The sequence below is a fragment of the Paroedura picta genome, chromosome 2 (genome assembly GCF_049243985.1).
Source record: "Paroedura picta isolate Pp20150507F chromosome 2, Ppicta_v3.0, whole genome shotgun sequence".
Classification (NCBI taxonomy): Eukaryota; Metazoa; Chordata; class Lepidosauria; order Squamata; family Gekkonidae; genus Paroedura; species Paroedura picta.
Genome location: NC_135370.1, coordinates 98,453,496 through 98,472,269, shown reverse-complemented (window position 1 = coordinate 98,472,269; position 18,774 = coordinate 98,453,496). Strand labels below are relative to the sequence as shown.

Sequence of the window (18,774 nt, the reverse complement as noted above, 5' to 3'; positions counted from 1 at the left end):
CACTTTCTTCCGCATCTTGCTAATGAGGCTTTTTTGGTGGCATACGTTGACTCTGTGCCCAGTTGCCACCTGCAGTGTGCATAATTGGTGATTTTAGCCGCCGCCATTTCACCCCGAATGCGGACCTTCCACTCAGTGCATAATGGGCCTATGAAGCGTATCAGCTCCATTGATAGCTTAAGACTTCTTTAGTATCTAGTTTTCTGATTTAAACAAATTCTACTAAAAATTCATCAAGAACAATGCGGCTTATTTCTCCTACATATATGCCTTTAGGACCAGTGTCCTTCTCCTAAATACATTTACTTCCAAGTATATGCCATCTATCTGGAAAGACCTTATTAATAAATGCTGGTGAGATGGCAGTCTAAACTTACATGCTTAGTGGCATTAGGGATTTCAGGGTTAAACCTTTATGATGCTGTTTTAGGCATTGTTACCACAATACTGTTATTATGGATCTATGATTCATTTTTCTCTTTTAATACTGTAGATTTGCCTTGGGAACCAAGTGCAACTATTATCTAAGTAATTCAAGCAAGCACCATCCCGCTGAATATCAGTGTTAGCATCATATTATGCCCCACTCCACCCACAAAATATTTATAAGCTTAAACTTGAGCAAGCATTCTGGCAAAATTAGTATTGCTTGCTCAGTAAGCCTTTCTACCATTAGAGAGAAGATGAAGAACTAATGTGCTTTGTAAACATTTTTAAAAATTAGGAACCTAACAGACAATTTTTAAAAAATCAAGCCTTATTTTTAGAATTCACACCATTTTACTTCCCTGCTGAAGTTCATAGAAGGCTTTCCTGTATGCAAAACTGTCACCTATTCAGGCATCTGCTATTAACTTCATTTAGTTGGAAAAAGACTGTCAGCAGATCTTTTTAAAGTAACTAGGGTATATAAAGGAAATACCAGCAGCTGCAACATTTTGTCTTAGAATCTTAAGGTAACATTTAAAGGTATGGTAGGTGAATTTCTTCCAAGCCAGGCTGGATTCTGGAGATTTTGGGTGTAGGGATCACTTGGGCATGAAACTGGGAGGGGGTCACTGTGGGTGGTGAGGTAATTGGACTAGATGACCCTGGAGGTCCCTTCCACCTCTATAGTTCTATGATTCTATGTATAGGTGAAGGGCACTGTTGAGGTGTAATGCCAGAGTCTATTAAAATGACACGATACAGACATTTTCCAAGTGATGCAACAGTATTCCAGATGGTAAACAACATGATAGGTGACAAAGGTCATTAATTTTAACTACGTGCCTGCTGACCACCACCATAACCCACTTTACGTTGAGTTGGTGTGGACGGCTCCTGAAGTCAGAGAGCAGAAGCAATGCCCAAAAACAGGATGTGGCATGAAACAACTTTTGTCAATAGCTCTCATGCAAGACATATAAAGAGAAACCTACACTAATTAGATTACTCATACTTTCAGTGACTGAGGAAAGGAGCATCAGGAATCTAGATGGGCTTGAAGAACTCATCCATTTCCTCCTCCCTCTATAAAAACTAGCCAGGCACACACCTCCTTAAATAGACATACCATTTCACACACTGTGAGGAGCACACTTCTAGCAAAGAGGTGTGCTGGTAGAAAAGACTAACAAAAAACACTTCAGCAAATTTAAGTCATGGTGTCCACATTTCAAAGTGCCAAGTGTTTCAACCTTGTAGGTCACTATTTTATTATTAGATAATCATTACAAATTGTACATTGTGCCACATGCTCAGTGCAGAACAAGAGTTATCAACATGTGTTTGGCATAGGCTTTAATGCTAGGAATTTATGCTTCTGTAGTACACTGCAGATCTAATCAGACTTAAACCCTTCTAAATCCATTGACTCTGGGGGACTTACAAGGGTGTAACTCTGTTTAGGATTACACTACTAGTATACTGCATGAGCTCCGGCTCCCATAATAAAAGGGAACAACATGCTCACAACTGCCAGTAAACAACCTCTGACTTCCCTTCCACACCCAGATATCTTCTATCTACATTCTTCATCAACCGCACCTCATTTTCCCTTTAAATTTTACCAGTGACAGCCTCTTTGCTATCAGCAGCACTAGCAAAGCTTTATGAGTAGCCCAATAAAAGGGTTATAAAGGCCAGCATCACTTTCAGGAAACTCAAAAGTATATTGTCCGCATTTTAAGGAAGTGTTTCCTCATGCCTAGGTTTAACACAAAATGATCACAAGCCCAGGGAAACAACTTGTGAGACAAAAACTGCTGTGCTTCTCTCCTTAATTGGGGCAGAAGGTAACAGGCTCCTGTATAAATGCAGGCTTCTAACAGAATATCAGACAGGATCGACCTGTTCTGAGATGATTTCCTTTCCCTTCTGTCCATAATCATCCACCTTCTGTTGGGACTAGAAACTCCAGGAAGAGAATTGTTATGATAGCGTAGCATCTAGTGATGCTTGGATTCTCACCGATACAGACACGCACCATACCTCCTAGTACAAAACGAGAAAAGCGTAGGCTGTGAAAAGAGCTACCTGGGAAATCCACCTGTTTTAACCAAGCTAACTCTCCAATAGGGAGAGAGAGGAGGAAAGGATTTACAGAAGCGCTGCCTTTTCTCTCGGGCGTAAGAACAGCGAACACGCTCCCCCCCCCCCCCCTTCCCGCCTCTGTCATGGATGTGGCTTTTGGTTTGCGGCTCTATCAAGTCCTGTTGCTTCTCAGACCAGGCTCCGTTGCGAGGCAGCGCCCAACGAAGTGCAGAGCCGTCCCGGCTCGACGCTTCAAGAAGCCCCAACCGCGTGAGATAGATAATGTCCCGTGGGAAGTGCCTGGCAAGAGGCTCCCTCGCCAAACGCCACCTGCGTGCGCCAGGGTCAGAAATGCCCGGGGACGCCAGGCGGCCTCGGGACGCGCCGGCCCCGGCGCGGACGTCGCCCTTGTTACCCAAGAGTCCCCAGGCGCTCGTCCTCTCCTAGGGTGTCCTAGGGACGCAGAGCCCTCGGGCGGGGCGAGAAGCAAACCCACTTACCGAGGGCGCCACTCAGCCGGCGGGAGAAGCCGGCCGCTCCTTGAAGAGGCGGGGAGCGCGGCCGCCGCTGCTGCTGCTGCTGCCGCCCGCCGGACTCGTTCCCTTCGCCTGCCTCGCCGGGGCTCAGCGAGTCCGCCCGCGCGCTGCGTTGCGCGAGGCGGCAGGAGCGGCTCTGGCGGCAAGAAGTGCCTGGCTGCCGGCCTGAGCCCGGGGCGGACGGGCGGGGTCCTGCTTGAACTCTCTCAGCCAATCAGCCGCGCCCAGAAGGGAGTCCTGCTGTCACCGCGGCCTCGCACGTGGGAGCTCAGAAGGGAGCGTTGCTGCGGCCAGCTCCTTTTCATGGCCCGGGAAGCCAATGGGCTCCCCGGGGATTGCGGCTGGAGCGCGGGTGGACGCGGCGGCGGCGGCTCCGTGGAGCTTCTGCGTCTCTTCAGGGGCGGCGTGTTCCCTCTGGAAGGGGATTCCCCCGTCCCTGGGGCTCGGTGGGATCTCGGGCGATTCTGTGCACCCACCAGAACCGGAATGGAAAAACTGTTCGGAGGGTGTAACAGTCACCCGCATTACCAGGCAAGGATGACATCTAGATCAGTGGTCCCCAGCCTTTTTATCACCGGACCGGGCAACACTTGACAATTTTACTGAGGGGGGGGGGTAGGCTTTTGCTGAGAGATGTTGCTGCTGCCGCCAGACCCCTGCTCCACTTGCTTCTCCCCCCCCCATACCCCTGACTTCCCACCACCCGCTGGGGGGCGCTGCCAGCAGCAGCTGACATTCCAAGGGGGAGCCCCAGCCATGGCAGCCGCTGGAGAACACCAAAGGTGAGCCGGCAGAGTGGCAGGGCAGCCCCCGAGGCAGCAGCCGGGGAGGAGGAGCCACAACCTGATACCGACTGATCTAGATAATGTTCTAAATAGCGACTTTGGTCCAAAACAAAGTCCATGTAAAATACCTGAAAGACCCTTTTCAAAAAAATGTAGTATATAACCAGATAACGAGCTCTGGAAAACTTGAAAGCTAGCACAGTTTTTGCAGCTTTTTAAGTTTAGCCTTAATAAAGGGTTTTGATTTTGGGTACATAAAATGCTATAAACTGGGAGTACTATCACAAGGCAAGGGGTTCTGGGGGTTTTGTAAATCCCCAGCAAATGAGCAAACCTTGCAGCACTCCTAAAACAACCCCCTGCTCCCCCCCAAAAAGAAATCAATGAAGTGGCTCAGCTTTCAAGTTTGGGTGGGCTCCTCTCCCATCTTCATGGAGCACATTTCATAGTGTGGGAGAAGGAGGTCTGACACTAGGGCAGTGGCCCAATGACTATAGCTGGTCCATGGGAAATGGATGGAAGGAAACGTTCCTTCAAATGGGGGGAGAGGCAGTCAGGAAATCCAATAACAACAACTAGCTGCGAAGGGATATAAAGCAGAGCTCTGCTGACCATAAACTGACCTATATATCTTTAGATTGCATTTATATAAGCTGTCCCTATGCTTTATTTTTATCCAGAAGTAAATCCTACAGAATGCTACAGGGCTTGTTTCCATTTATGCATGCATTGGATAGGTTCCTTCATAAATAAGTCATTGAACCAAAGATCTTGAGAAAAGTCAATACATAACATACTATAACAACAAGATTCAGCATTAGAAGAAATACAAGAATACCTTAAAGAAACCACCATTGTTAAACATTTGGCAATGGATTGTTATTAATGAATCAACATCTGCCAGCAAAGATGAGACCACCCAATGTCCAACAGGTAGTGGATACTTATTCAGAACAGTCAAACGCCTTAAAGTAAAACCCACTGATCAAAAAATGAAAGAAGATTATCTACAGTCTGAATTGTACCTGAAATATAACAGGGAAAACAATCTGAAAATGGCGGAGAAGTCAATTTCTTCCCCTCAGTTCTGTAGTCGGCCTAGCACTGAATCATTCAATGGAAATCCATTATTTACTTTTATGGTTAAAACACCAACATGTAAATTCTGTACTACAAGCTGCTGTAAGCCATAACTGATTTGTCTCTCTAAAGTTAAATAAGGACTTTGCTAGTTAAATCACTAGCAATTCTGAAGATGTCCCATGAAAACTGAGAGGAGTACAAGAAAGTGCAGCATAGCTATTATGTATCAATTCAGTTAAAATGCATGCACATTTAAAATAGCAGACGGAATAACATTAAGCTGAGCTAATTTGTTGTGTAACAACTAATCCTAAAAGTAGGTCTTAGCAAAACACAGCAGCAGCAGCAAATTGTTGGGGTGGGTCTACCAGCTATGAAATGAATCTGACATTGTCAGATTTGACATAGCAGATTTTAATGCCAGTTACCAAGACAATGACACATATGAATCTCAGAATTTGAACATTTAAGTCCAGATTCTGAAGTCTGTAATATTTTTTCACCAATGGGGAACGTGCCCTTTCTTCTTGAGGGGGCTATTGCCTTCTGTCATCCTTAGACTTTCCTGCTGAAAAATAGCTTTTGGGTGCTGTGACCATCTATAGCTACATTATTCCCAGTCCTTTATTTTGTTGTTTTGATGTTATGTCTTCCTATTTTTATTATGTAATGATGCACAAAAACACTATGTAGTCTAGGCTTGTGTGTTTATACTCCAATCCAAATACAATTCATGAGTTCACAGGCCCACCAACAGTAAACATTTTTAAAGTGCTACTTGTTTGAATTAAGTCTATTTTTCCCCCAGGGAAAGTTATATTGCCAGAACTCTAGGCCCCACTTGTAGGGTGGTAACTGTGTTTACAGGTGTAAAGCTACAATCCGATCCATACTTATTTAATTGAAATTTCCACTGAAATCAATGGAATCTCTTTCTACATAAGCACATTCAGAACTTGGTTGGTTAGAAATGAGACTTACATCCCAGTCTTAAATGTGTTTAATGAGAATTAATTAATTGGATTTGAATGCTTAGAAATACAACTTTAAGCATTTTGTGGGTGTTGGTTTTTTCCATATGAGCTAGCCAAACATATTCAGGTTTATTACTAATATATTGTGGCAGCTTCCAATTTACTGCCGCTAACAATTAATATATATCTATACATTACCTATCTAATACTTTTTTATTCTTCCACAGAGCTCAGACTGGTGCACTTTGTTCTTCATTCCTCATTTAATGAGAACAACAATCCTGTGAGATTAAACTGAGAGAATTTAACTGAGCCAAGGTCACCCAGCAGTCTTCATGGCAAAGTAGAAATGTGAACCTCGGTCTCCCAGATCCTAGTCTGGCTGTATATCACACTGGTGGTCATCTTTACTACCCAAGTGTTGATTCATAGAATGTAGAAATAATATTGTGCTGGTTTCTTGGCTTATTTTCTATAGTAGATGGATAGACAAAATTTTAAAAAATCAATGCCATCCTAACCAATCTTTATTTCAATGGGCTTAAAAGGGTGTAACTCAACAAAGTTTTATTCTGGGTATAAGCTTTTGTGTACATGCACACTTCTTCAAGTACAGTGAAATGGAAGTTATCAGTCCATACATATTGGTAGAACAGTCTTTTTCAACTTTTTGACCATGGGGGTACTACTGACATTTTCTTTAGGCTTCGAGTTACCAGGAAATTATGACAGCTGGCCACACCTTCCTGCCATGCCCCCCGGGATAGGAGCCTCAGGTGGCAATGGTTTAAATGGTGGGGCCCCTCACCTTCCTATCCTCTCCAGGCCCATCATTGGTCACTTAAAAAAAAAATTAAAACCCTTTTTCTTCCTTCTTCACTTGGAGGCAGAAATAGGACGCTTAGAGTAAGAGGGCTCTCACCAAGCACCATTTTGAAAAACCCCATGCTATGGTACCATTGTGGGGCCTTTGTAGAACCACATGGTACCTTGGTACCATGATTGGGAAACCCTGAGGTTGAGGCTGAGCAGCAAATCATCATCATTGTTATTAATAATTGAATTTATTTCCCAGACTAACTGGCTCATGGCAGGTTACAAATAAAAAGCCCCACAATAAACCCCCAATTAAAACCCACCCTTACAATCCACCTGGCATTGAAATGATCTGAACTCTAAGCCCCCTCTCCCTACAGTTCAATGAGCCCCCCAGCCAGTGTCTTGGGGGGAGACTATTGATAAGGGGTTAGCCCGATGTTCTAACTATTCTGAGGAGGGGCCCTCTGATCTTGTCTGCACTGATATTAACCCAATGCCTGGTGGAAGAGCTCCAACTTGCAAACCCTGTGGAACTGTATAAGCTTCGACAGGGCCCTTAGCTCTTCCAGGAGCTCATTCCACCAGGTCAAAAAGGCCAGGACCAAAAAGGTCCTGGTCAAGGCCAGCCGCACTTCCCGCGGGTTGGGAACCACCAACAGATTTGTACCCACAGAGTGAAGTACCCTGCGGGGGGCATAAACCAATAGGCAATCCCTCAGTTATGTGGGGCACAGTCTGCAGATGGCGTTAAAAGTTAGTACCGAAACCCTGAACTTTATCTGGAACACAACTGGTAACCAGTGCAGTTGCCTGAGCACAGGTTGGATGTGGGCCCTCCAAGGTATTCCTGTGAGGATCCTAGCATACAGAATATTAAGTCTTTAATAAACACAAGCACCAAACTGAAATAACAAGTTTATTGTCATCATTTGTTTGGGTTTAATTCTGGAAGGAAACATCATGAGGGAAATATATATAGATGTCCCATTCTTAACAGTGGAATGCTGAGAGTAATTCATGGAGACTCTGCTATCTGTTGGAATATGCATGGTTTGCAGTGATTGTTTGTTACATTTTTATACTGCCCTCCCATATGGCTCAGGCCATTTAAAATAAACGTTTGTAGCTTGTAAAGTTATGGTGCATGATTGATCAGGATACGGAGAATGTCCTGCAGCAGGCATTGGAGAGGTATATTTCATATAATTAGAATAGGAACTTCCTAATTATTTTCAAATAATGTCCTCCAGTGTCCTCATTGGCTCAATAGGACACTTCCTGCTCCTTTGAGTATACTTCCACCCTGGTTGCTGACAGAATGACTTAAGAACCACAGTTAACAGTTAGATTTAGGACTCTCTCTCCTTATATACATAGTTGTTTCTCTTCTTCATAAAAATATTTTAATCTTTAAGCAGGTTAGTCTTCTGCTCCTCTTTGCATATTTAAAATCTGCCAACACTATCATGCTCAATTCATCTTTCAAGTGTGAAGGCATCCTGTTCTTTGAGGTGATGTGATTGGTAGCATAATGTATATCCCCAGACCAGAGAAATACCTTCCAATCTACCATTCCAAATTACATTACATTCTACTATTCATTTCATTACAATCTACTGTTGCAGTCCATTGTTCCAAATAAGAATTAAAATAAAGAGGATGTATAGCCCTTCTGGGGGACTGGTAAAAATTCAGGTGTAAGGACTGAATGATGTTAGCATATGTAGTGAGATAAGAAACCAAGATCTCTATTAAGTCCTGGGGGTTCTATTGTTTTGAGTGTTGCAATTCCGCAATTTCTCTTTCTATCCTGATCCTGAAATAAATCAGATACTTTGAGGTCACCCATTAAATGTCCAGGAGAGCTGAAGTATTCTATCAGCTTTATGATTATTCATTTCAGATTTTTGTCCATTTATCCTTTAGTGGAGGGTTTGACCTGTTTAAAACAGAGGGGCATTATTGGCATTTAATGGCAAATAGAAGATGTTAGAAGGATGAGCAAGTGCATCCATTTGAGATGGTGAAGTTGATGTTGTTAGGTCCAGTGATCACACTGTCTGGGTTTATGTGGCAGCAAAGTTGGCATCTGGGTTTATTGCAAGCTCTGGTACCAGTGTCCATTTTCAAATTAGATATTGTCATGTTGTAGGTAAGAGGTTGGTTAAGACTGGGGGTTGTCTGTGTGCAAGAAAAGATCTGCCCCCAGTACTTGTGAAAGAGAACCGTTAAGAGCTGCATAGGATTACTAGTGGTGGTCTGTTAATGTGTCTTTGGGGGCCTGTCTTGTAACAGGCTTTCTCTGGGTATCATCCTGGCATTCTTAAATCTCCGTTCCTCAAAGCGGTTCTGAAAATCTTTGCTAAATTGCTTTGAATTTATTTTAGCAATTAATGTTACGTGCCCTGAGCCTCATGGGAAAGGCGGCATATATAAAAATAAAGATCTATTTATTATTTATTCTTTTACATTTCTAAGATAAATGTTCCTGATTCAAAATTCAATATCTGTTCATTTTTTTTAGTCTTTGGAAGAGGTAATTAAAGAAAATATACAGAAATATATATCAATATCGAAGAGGAATTTTGGTGGTTTTTCTGGGCCAGTGAAATGCATTTATGTGTACCATGGGCTAGTTACAGCTGGCTTTTTCCTTTTGCTTTTGAGTGCTTGGATTTTATAAACTGCAAGAAATCCAAGGATATTATTTCTTTTTGGTAACTTTAACTGAAACAAAGTTTTTTATTTTGACCATCTATATCTTGTTTTCATTGGAGACAATGCTGAGAAACAGGTGATAAAATTACCCAAGCATCCACGGAATGCTTCATATTATCTCTTCCTAGAAATAGATTAGACAGGTTTGTATTCAGTAGCACTTTCAGACATAAATAACTATTTGTGTGCACAAAAATCAAGGACACCTTTCCTAGAATAGTTGCATGTAACCAACAACAGTCTCTAATATTCTTTTTATCCCCACCAATTTGCACAGTAGCATTAGAAACAGTTTACATATTCACAGTGTCATGATCTTTAACTGCAATTAGGAAATCGACATGGCATCTGCACTCAAGCTTTAAGGTCTATAATATATTGGAGGATAAAAAACATCCATTTAAGAGGAGGTGGACAGAATAATCTAGTACTAAATTGACACAGTACAATTCCAAATAGAATTATACCTTTCTAAGCATGTCTGTGGAGGATTTCACTGTAAGGATGGCAACTAACCAAATCAAGGAAGAGAGCAGACATTGTTGTGTGGTGTATTTCTATCACTGCTTCACTTAGAACTTTTAGAAATAGTCAACCAGAGGACACAAAGCAAAACTGAAGTCTCCCTTCCTCTGACTAGGGGTGATGGCAGGGCTTGCTTCCAATATCCCTGTTAATGTTCAGTGAATGTGGGCATTATTATTTCATAGTTGTGTCTCTGTTTTCTGGTACTTTGGTAGATCAGTTCCCACCCTCAGTTCTAAATGACCGCAGCTGTCTTGAACACCTGCCTCTCAGTGGGAGGGGGCTTCACTATCTGCACAGCTGTGCTCTTGGAAGAAGGAGGCAAAGGTTTTAGTCCTGTTTTTACTGTTGGTGGGACTATGGGTAACCAAAATGAACCTGGCATTCCTGCCAGCATGCAGAACTTATGCCCTCTGTTTGTTACAAAGGTGCTTTTTCTCAGTGAGCTGTGGGGAATATGATACAAATGCATTCTGTGGATGTGCTGCTGTGGCCTGTGCCTAGCGTCTGAATTCCTTGTGACTGGCTGGTGCCTCTGGCCAGCTCTAGGTTGGGAAATATATTTAAGATTTTGGGGGTAGAACTGCAGGAGGAGAGGAATTGCAACATAGACTCCACCTTCCAAAGCAGTCATTTCTCCAAGTGAACTGATCTCTGTCACTTGTAAAATGGTTGTAATTATGGGATATCTCCAGCCACCACCTGGAGGTTGGCAGCCCTACTTAGCTTTCCTGAATGTGAAGTTTTCTTGGACATTCTGCCAGGGTTGCAATACCATGTAGGTGAGGTGACTAGAATGTCTTGGCTCCTTTCCTGGCATAAGGACCACCGTTGTGAGATTCAGATTCAGAGTACCTTTATTGGCATAAAGAGTAGTAGTGAGAGTAGCAAATTGGTATTTATTATTTTTCCCCTTTGTACCCCACTTTTCTCCATTTTTCTTCAGTTTAACCTCACAACAGCCCTGTGAGGTAGGCTACACTGAGAGAGTATAAGTGGCCCACGGCACAAATGAGGATTTGAGCCTGGCTCTCCAAATACTAGCCCAGCACTCTTAACCACTATCCAGGTTCATTCCAGGGATACTACTGGTCATGCAATGGTCTACCCTTACAGTGGGAGGCATGTGTGTTTCTTTTGTGTTCTGCATGTGGATGGCAGAAGCATGATATCAGATGGGAGTGCTGGTTAGCTACTTCCACCTCTGGTGATCAGGAAGGAGTCCATGGTTGGTGTGCTCCATGATTGGTGAGTTAGAAAGTGCTGTTATCATGCAATTGCTGTTTACTCTCATCTCTGTGCATTTGAATGTGCTGGTGCTGCACTGGCATTTGTACCTTAGGTGTGAGCTTCTTCAGTGCTCTCTTATGTACCACGGAAGAGAAACCCTTTTTAGCTTCAGTGGCATGTAACCGCCACACACCCTATAGTCTCTCATTTTGTCTTTGCTTACAACATAGATTCCAAGCACCCAAGCTTTTAACTCTGACAAGCCTCTTATTCATAGAAACCTACAGTATATAAGTTTGTGGAAACAAACTCAAAGAGAAAGCACAGATAGCTATAAGAAAGGTAGCAGATGAAGGAAAACTGAAGATATGAATTTGCAACAGTAGATTTACTGAGAGCATTAAAACAAATCAGATGTTGACTGGTCCCTTTACACTAGGCCACCCAGTTAAGCCTGCAGAGATGATCAGCTGCCTGGTGGACATCCTGCAGAATGCAATCCGAGCCTGTGGGGAGAGTTTGGCTCCTTGGTGGGCTCTTTTGAGCAGCCCTGTTTAAACCAGTCTGCCTGACAGAGTCCCAAATGAACTTGTGAGGAAAGCCGTCCTGTCAGGATCAGCTGCTTGATGGGCTCTGTAAGGCAGTCCCTTTAAACCAGGTGGCCCAGCAGAGCCCCAGTCAAATCTGTTTTCCCCATAGGACCAACTTCTTGTCAATTTAAAGGGACCCAGAAGAGCTTTTTAGCAGCTTTGCCACTGCTTTTTTCTCAGCTTTTTTCAGTTTGAGTCTATTGGACCCCCAGAAATTTGAGATTTTCAAAAAAATCCTAAATCCAAACATTCTACTAGTATTTGGATTCAGCTTTTTCAGAAATCACATTCCCCCCCCCCAAGTTCAATATATCTGAACCAAACAATCCTGGGCTGGGGGGTGGGTGGTAATTACATGCCCCTACTGGCTACTAATCCTGTTTATACTGAACCCTTTTAAATATTCTAAACTGGAGAAGACATTCCAGAATGCAAGTGTTCAATTTGTAACATTGTTGAGCCTCATGAGTAGTCTCCATTTCCATGTCAAACCATATCATCATGAATATTAGGGACATATAATTATGATGGCTACCAAAGCAGAGCCACAGCAAGATAGACGCAACCCAGCTGTGTTCTGTAAAATTCCTCAAAAGTACCAATGAAATGTATCACATGGTACAGCTTCCTAGAAATTCACATATTGAGGATTGGGAGTCAAAAGAACTGTACTTATGGTCCTCAAACTCTTACTTGTTCAGGCTTATACATTAACTTCTTAGCCTGTCACCCAGCTTGAGTGAATACAACTCAAATAATTTGGACTGATCATTGGGATAGTGTCTTGTCATCATCTTAAAAATCTCTTTCTCAGATCAAATAATTTTCATAGCCCAGGCACAACTATGTTTTCTTGGGCTGATGTCAGCAGAACTTTACATTCAAGAGTATGCTTAGAGCTTCAGTGTTAATTTGATTAACATTATCTGTGTGGAAATCATATTATCTATTTTTGCTGCATCTTAGCCATAGTACCTTATGTAAATTAAAAATTCCCTGTGTATAAGTAGGTTAAGCTGAAGGTGAATAAAAGAGCAAATTCAAGTCATTAATGGTGTAACATTCAGCAAGTCAAGAACGTAGCTATGATATAAACCCCTGAAAGGCATGTTTAGTAGATTCCAAGATTGTAAATGATGCAATGAAATAATTCAGATAACTAATTTCCTAACTTCCTGTTCCAAGAGGATTTCTCTGAGAATGTAGTAACCTGGCAATTGCTAGATAACTTAATTTCAGCTGTTAACAAAATCCTCCCATTTTTGGTTTCCTGCACTGACTGCATCCTAGCCAGTTCACAGTAGCTGGGGAATCTTTAGCTGGGGATGGGATTCCCAGTCTTTCCTTACTGAAATCTGAGATGGCAATTTAACAAGCACAAGAATGAAAAAAATATGCCAGTCACCCTGTTGACAAGTTTACAGATGCCGAGTGCAATGCAAGACTCTGAAAAGCCCTGTGTCCACTTATCTTCTTCCATTAACACTTCTATGCATGCACTCAAAAGCTCACGCCTTGAATAAATCTTTGTTGGTCTTAAAGGTGCTATTGGACTCTATTTTTGTTGTTCTGCTTCAGACCACAGCAGCTACCCACTTGAATCTACTTTTATGGGAGATATACTTCAAAACTGAGAAAACAAAAGCACTGTGTTAACTGAGAGCCTGTTGTAAGGAGTGCCACTAATCTTGGAAAAGAATCATTACTCTCCCTTACTTTTGTGTTATTTTTAAATGTAGGTATATTCCAAATTGTCTAGAGATTTCTCTCTCCCCCCTCCACACAAACCCTATATCTCTTATCAAATATATTTTCCAGCACAAATTTCAAGCAGATGGGAGAAGCGTCTTTTTTCTATACTCTGCTAAAAAATTTCCCTTGCATAGTGTGAGGGTTCAGCCAATTGCTTTCAATTAGAAAACTCCATTTGCAAGAAAATTGCTTTTGTATTGTATTGTAAAGTACAACAGTACTTACATTCTAAAATCCTTGCTAGGATTGGCATCAGGTGACCTTTGCTCTGTTTTAACCCCCAGTCCCCTAGATATGTCTCTTTCTTCTGCTGTTGGTGAGAGTTCCAGCACTGGAGTTTATAAGAGAAAATGTGTCCTGAAGCCAGAGAGCCTTTCTTTCCCTCTTTCCACTGCCCTGTCGGTGACTGGCAGAATGTGGAACACTGTACATGGAAATAGCACAGCTGTCCAATAATCTTATTTAACTGGATACTGTTTTGATTGGATGATATTCCTGTCAAGCAAAAAATCAGATGAGTCACACTCCATATTCATTGTTCCTCCTACTTTCTATCACCTTGGAAAATGAAATCAGACAGCAAGGTACCAGAACAAGGTTCAAATCAGCATGTTTCAAACTGCTCTTTAATGCTGGAAATAATTCTGCTCAGATTTGTATTTACAAATGATCAGGTCAGATTCTGATTAATTTCCAAGCACGCAGCCCTAAATTGTAATAGTGACTTTAAAAATGGACATTTTGTAACTATTGCACAATATTCCTGTCATTAAAGATTAAACACTTGGATGTGGAGAAACAGATTTGTATTAATCATAAATTGTAATGAAAGGTAGCAATGATAAATAGATACTGGTTTACCTCCTGAATGAGAAACAAACTTACATTGCATTGCTATATATATCATGCCTATCTGTTTTAATGCCATTTCCCTCAAAAGTGAGGTGATAATAGTCTACCTCCTCCAGGTGCGGGGAATTCAGGGTAGCTTTTCACAGCCAGTTTCCTTTGGGAAGGACTAGAAACATAAACATTCACTGTAATAATCTACAAGGCAACTAGTTTTCTGGAAGAACAAAAACAAGTGCATTGGCATACCCCATCATAGCAAGTGGGTACTTTCCATGAATTTTAGACAAAGAAATTATCAGTTTCTAGTCAAACCTTTTGCAACAACTCCATCACATTGCACACTTTAGTCCTATTTAAGTATGATATTGGAAGGCAAACAGCTTTTGTTCAGATTTTGCTGCAGCCATGCAAAATACCTATATGTGCTTAGTTCTCACATCAACACGAGATCTGCAAGGACTACACATCTCTTGGTGTGCAAGCTATGCACAAGTAGATGCTTTGCATGGGTTGTAATAGAGGTTTTAAAAGATGCTGAGCACCTGTAGATTTTTTGCTTCTTCAGGATCACACCTAAATGAGGCTTAAAAATACTTTGGAGAACTATGCGGCTCCCAGCCCACAGTTTCTACTTGCCATCCTCAAGGTGGGGCCTGGAGTTCGCCTGGAATTACAACTGGTCTACAGACTACAGAGACCATTTCCCTGGAGGAAATGGCAGCTTCAGACGGTTGAATCTGTGGCATCATGAACCTCCCACCCCAAATTTTGCTCTTCCCAGACACTGCCGCCCAAACATTCAGGAATTCCTAAATTGGAGTTGCCAACCCTATCTACATACCTAACATAACAAGCTTACATATTCAGGCAGATTGAAAGTTTCTCCAGTCTGTATTCTGTGTCTCTCTATAGAGAGCCAGCTGACAGTGTTTTAGAGGTACTGATTCTTGCAGACAACTGTTTTCATTATGTATGGTTCGGCCTGGTAGGGCCAGGAACACCATGGGGCTCCCCTCACAAAACCGCAGCACCCCCATGGTAAACTAGACCATCTGAGCTATAGAGGTACCTGGCTTGCTGTTGATTATTAGCGAATTTTTATTCTGTATTTTATAATGTTTTAATTGGTTTGAATTATATTTTACTATATTTGTATGGGCATGAGCCTCTTGTGGCGCAGGGTGGTAAGGCAGCCAACATGCTGTCTGAAGCTCTGACCATAAGGCTAGGAGTTCGATTCCAGCAGCCGGCTCAAGGTTGACTCAGCCTTCCATCCTTTCAAGGTTGGAGAATGAGTACCCAGCTTGCTGGGGCAGTAAAATGGTAATGTCTGGGGAAGGGAATGGCAAACCATTGAGTCTGCCAAGAAAGTGGCAGAAAGTATTGAGTCTGCCAAGAAAACCCCTAAAGTGAGTTCTTGTAACTTTCAGCTGCAAGGATTAGGAAGATTATTTTCTGCAGCTACATTGCATGGAAAACCTTGCCATTTTTCCTTAGGATACATGCAAGCTGGTAGGAATCCTCTCTACTGTACTATCTGACCATATGTTCAGGCTATTTTTACCATTCATTCACAACTGATGTGGTAAAAATTGCCTTGCCATGGATCCAGGTACAAAGAATACTGTCCAGTCACATGACATTATGCACTCCCCACATATACACCCCCCTTAAGATGACAAGTGGTAAACAGGTGTCTAAAGCCATCCAACATAAGCAATTTTTCTGAGTCTTTTTTTAGTTACATCTTTTATTTATATCTTTATGGGAGTAAATGGCAGAAGGCATCTCTGGAGTGTCATTAAAGACCTTATTGTTTCTAGACATAACTGCACAGTTAACAATAGCTTTTTAGTCCAAGATAGATGTTGCTTTCGAACAAAGGTCAACAGAAAATTTCTCATACATTTGAAAGACTCCCCTGCTGGGATGATCAGCTGCCTTTGGACTCTGTTGGGCAGCCAGCAGAGCCCACCAAGGAGCTGATTCTGCAGGGAGAACTCTCCCAAGAGGACTGGTTTAGGAGAAGCTGGCCCCATAATCTGTGTGCCTGCATGCCCATAATCTGTGTGCCTCTCCCTGCAGCATGCACATTTGGCTGGGAGCTCGCAGCTCCCATAATCCCAGTGATTGGTACGAGAGGGATTTCGTAAGGATTTGTGAGGCCTACTGCACCAGAGCCAGTTTAAGGATTCGTAGGGCCCTAGCAAGATGCAATTGTGGTCAGACTGGGAATAATTGTGGAAAGGTTGCCTCCCCGAGTGTCCTTAAAGAGAGCAAAGAGGGGGGGGGGGAGAGGCCATGAGCTTGATCCATAGGGGGAAGATACCATACTTGCCCCCTGGAAGCACGGGGCCCATGGCATGTGCTACATGGATAAACCAGCCCTGGATTGTTGTAGCTGAATATCCCTGTAAGCCAAAAATTCAGATTTTATTTGGGCTAAACTCTATCAGTAGCCGGTCAGAGTCTCAGCTTAAATATGTAAAAAAAGAAAATGACTTGGATAAACTGAATGCACATCCTTAGTAGTGAGTAGACAGGGTATCTAAATCTATTCTTGATGTCATTCTTGTTGGTGGTTGTGAACCACATGGTCCATCTCATTAAGAAATCTTTTGTCTAATATCTTTACTTGATTTGGCTGAATTCTATTTTGTATTATTTCTTACAAAATTTTAATATAGTTGTCTCATATCTTCTTTTATACCTGGCTGTTGAATTTCCAAATAGCTGATCATCCCAGCTGGTCTTTTAGGGTAGGTTCAATTGTGGACTCCAAACACTTATGTGTAATACAGAACTGTGAATGCATGTACTCTCTCCAGCATTCATGGGCCAACATTTCAAATCAGGACAGATATCTTTCGGAGCTCTTCTGCTACTTACTAAGAAAAAGAATCAATCAAGATTCGGTAGAATAACCACACTGCTAATAATTCAAAGGTCTCCAAAGCAACTACAGAGTTCATAATGGGTTTTCACCTATTACCCTGGAAACCATTCCTGTTTTTTTAAAGTTTCATAGCAGTAAGCAAGGATGCAACCCCTGCAGTTCCTGGTTAACGTGCTCTGAGGAAAAAAATGAAGTTCTGTTTCCTATAGTAGGCTGAGGGCAAGAGGTGACAAAGACACTGATGAAGTAAGTCATGCAGCTCAAAATGTGGCAACTGCATATGTTTTCAGTGTTACAGATAACAATTGAATCACACAGTTTGATGTGGTGGCCTCTAATCTGGAAAACCAGGTTTGATTCTACACTCCTCCACATGCAGCCAGCTGGGTAACCTTGGGCCAGTCACAGTTTTCTCAGAGCTCTTTCAGCCCGGCCTAGCTCACAGGGTGTCTGTTGTGGGGAGAAAAAGGGAAGAAGATTGTAAGCTACTTTGAGTCTCCTTTGCTTAGTAAAAACTGGGATACAAAACACCAGCTCTTCTTCCCTTTAGTAGGGTTATGCAGTGTTTTTGTTTTCAGGTGAGCATTGTCTAAGCAACTACTGCTACTCATCTTTTTCACCACAACCTCTTGTTCTGCAGATAGCTTTAGAATTTATATCCAAGGCTTTGAGTATAACCTATATATATAGTCATTCCTATTCTGGACCAAGCTTAGAGTTGGGCTTCTTCACACCCTGCAGTGTGGGAACCACTCCAGTATTCTGGCAGTGATCAAACATGTATATACACAATTGTGGGAGGGGGAGGGGAGGGCTGATATGTAAGCCTTTCCCACAGGAGTGGAATCCTCCTCAGTAGGTTGCTGATTCCATAAGGAAGACTCACATGATAAGCTATGCACATGTATTCACATTTTTCCATCAGTGCCCAACTGCTCCTGTTCTACATTTTAGGGCATATATGTGAAGGAAGGAGGGCACAAGAATATGTGAAAGTCTTAAACATCTTTTATCTCTACTCCATTGTCTAATATCTCATCCTTTTAATATCTAAAATTCAGGCAATAAAAAAAAAGGGAAATTCCGCACAGTAAAAAAACTAGCATTACGCCAGTGCAGTGGTGTAACGCTAAAAATAAAAACCACGACTCCTGGAATTCCTTGCCTGCTGGCTCCTCTGCTGCTGTTTCACGCTTCCTACTATTTCACACACCTGCTTGAAATTGTGGAAGAGGTAAATATGCTATACATTCTCCTCTCTTCTGCCTGTCAATGAAGATAGGCAGCCAATCACCTTTCTCCCTCTTGTAAAGGGACCACCATGTGAGCTAATTTTTTTTTTAAAAATGAGACTTCTGTGTTTAAATCCAGAGCCTTGAAGCTTTATATATATATGCATGCATGCATGTATACATATACATATACATATACATATACATATACATATACACATACACATACACATACACATACACATACACATACACATATACATATACA

At 42.1% G+C, this 18,774-nt stretch overlaps 1 protein-coding gene across 8 annotated transcripts in view; it reads right to left on the bottom strand.

The window, feature by feature from the left end:
• MICAL2 (microtubule associated monooxygenase, calponin and LIM domain containing 2) overlaps nucleotides 1–13,947 on the bottom strand; it is a 213,511-nt gene extending 199,564 nt beyond the window's left edge. For 7 of the 8 annotated variants that reach the window (XM_077321821.1, XM_077321822.1, XM_077321823.1 and 4 more), the window contains exon 1: nucleotides 3,015–3,151. The gene's annotated coding sequence lies outside the window, so the exon portion shown is untranslated. Of the gene's footprint in view, nucleotides 1–3,014; nucleotides 3,152–13,751 lie in introns of those variants that run through there. The other variant, XM_077321819.1, reaches the window with a different exon arrangement.
• Between the last annotated feature and the right edge of the window lie 4,827 nt (nucleotides 13,948–18,774).